At 43.3% G+C, this 2,293-nt stretch overlaps 1 long non-coding RNA gene across 1 annotated transcript; it reads right to left on the reverse strand.

The window, feature by feature from the left end:
• On the reverse strand, positions 1-2,293 carry LOC112080162 (uncharacterized). Its single transcript, XR_002896123.1, has 3 exons — positions 2,259-2,293; positions 308-420; positions 1-34 (listed from the first exon to the last, which is right to left on the reverse strand). It is a non-coding gene; the product is annotated as an uncharacterized lncRNA (long non-coding RNA).

Consider the following 2,293-nt stretch of genomic DNA (forward strand, 5'->3'; position numbering starts at 1 on the left):
TACGAGTGGTCCGGCGTGTACACCCTGCAAAAGACTACGCACACACACACACACAGCCTTTTTAACTTCACCCACATGGCTTTAGTGTGTACAACATCTGTGCCATATCCTCATATCGGTTGGCCTATATCTGAAGACCTTAAAAGGATAATACCACTCAAAAACAATCTTTGGGTATTTTTCATTCTTCATTAGTCCACTGTTGATACAGTCCCAAAATGTTTTGCATGTGAGAAATGCCGTTTTTTTTCAAGATATAGAACTTTCAAAATACAGAAAGTGTCACAGTATGATGTGTCTCACTCACTCTCATCTGAGCCCCGGAAGGCCTCTCTGGGCTGCAGACAGGCATCGATGCGACGGAAGTGGCGGAAAAGAGGGCGGACCTGCTTTTTCCGAATCTCCTTGTCCTCCTCTGAGCTGCTTAGGGAAACACAGTAGATGGTCTTGTCAGTCTTTGCATCCTTTCAAAGGCAGCTAGTTTTGAAATTGGGTGTGACTGCAGTGGGATGGATCCAAAAGGTCTGTATGTACCGTCGCCTGCAAGTAGATTGTAATTAATAGGGGCCAGAGTTCTTCCTTAGAAGGTCAGGGGAAACTCCTAGCCCTATTTATAGGGGAAGGCACCACAATGTGTTAGATAAGCCAGTGTGAGCTAGGAGGCTAAAGGAGAAACCAAGGCCATTAAATCAACCTACAGTGGCTTGCGAAAGTATTCACCCCCCTTGGCATTTTTATTTTATTTTGTTGCCTAACAACCTAGAATTAAAATAGATTTTTTGGGGGGGTTTGTATAATTTGATTTACACAACATGCCTACCACTTTGAAGATGCTAAATATTTTTTTATTGTGAAACAAACAAGAAATAAAACAAGAAATAAGACTAAAAAACAGAAAACGTGCATAACTATTTACCCCCTCCCCAAAGTCAGTACTTCGTAGAGCCACCTTTTGCAGCAATTACAGCTGCAAGTCTCTTGGGGTATGTCTCTATAAGCTTGGCACATCTAGCGACTGGGATTTTTGCCCATTCTTCAAGGCAAAACTGCTCCAGCTCCTTCAAGTTGGATGGGTTCCACTTGTGTCCAGCAATCTAAGTCATACAACAGATTCTCAATTGGATCGAGGTCTGGGCTTTGACTAGGCCATTCCAAGACATTTCCAATGTTTCCCCTTAAACCACTCGAGTGTTGCTTTAGCAGTATGCTTAGGGTCATTGTCCTGCTGGAAGGTGAACCTCCTCCGTCCCAAATCTCTGGAAGACAAACAGGTTTGCTTATTTCTTTCTTTAAGCAATGGCTTTTTTTCTGGCCACTCTTCCATAAAGTCCAGCTCTGTGGAGTGTATGGCTTAAAGTGGTCCTATGGACAGCTACTCGAATCTCAGCTGTGGAGCTTTACAGCTCCTTCAGGGTCATCTTTGGGCTCTTTGTTTCCTCTCTGATTAATGCCCTCCTTGCCTAGTCCATGAGTTTTGGTGGGTGGCCCTCTCTTGGCAGGTTTGTTGTGATGCCATATTCTTTCCATTTTTTAAATAATGGATTTAAATGGTGCGCCGTGGGATGTTCAGCGTTTCGGATATTTTTTTATAACCCAACCCTGATCTGTAGTTCTCCACAACTTTGTCCCTGACCTGTTTGGAGAGCTCCTTGGTCTTCATGGTGCCGCTTGCTTGGTGGTGCCCCTTGCTTAGTGGTGTTGCAGACTCTGGGGCCTTTCAGAACAGGTGTATATATACTGAGATCATGTGACAGATCATGTGGCACTTAAATAAAGTCCACCTGTGTGCAATCTAACTAACTATGTGACTTCTGAAGGTAATTGGTTGCACCAGATCTTATTTAGGGGCACCACTGTAAATGTTCTTATATTTTTTTGAAATAAGTAATTTTTTTTCCATTTCACCAATTTGGACTATTTTGTGTATGTCAATTACATGAAATCTAAATAATAATCCATTTAAATTACAGGTTGTAATGCAAAAAAATAGGAGAAACGTCAAGGGGGATGAATACTTCTGCAAGCCACTGTATTACACTAATTAACAGTGATTGTTAAACTTGTGAGATAAAAAGGCGTTCAGACTAAACCAAGAGGAGTGACACAGCAACATCCAGCTGCAGTGCCTTTCACAGCCCCAGAACACCAGAAAAGCTGTCCCTAGCAGACTGGTGCGAAACGGCAAGACTGTGGGCTCGGTGTGTGTGTGTGTGTGTACATGTGCGTGTGTATCTGGCTGGGGTGAACGTGTGACTTACGGGCATTGGAGGATCTCGGTCCAGCGCTGAAGCTT

This window comes from Salvelinus sp. IW2-2015, unplaced genomic scaffold (genome assembly GCF_002910315.2).
Source record: "Salvelinus sp. IW2-2015 unplaced genomic scaffold, ASM291031v2 Un_scaffold12362, whole genome shotgun sequence".
Classification (NCBI taxonomy): Eukaryota; Metazoa; Chordata; class Actinopteri; order Salmoniformes; family Salmonidae; genus Salvelinus; species Salvelinus sp. IW2-2015.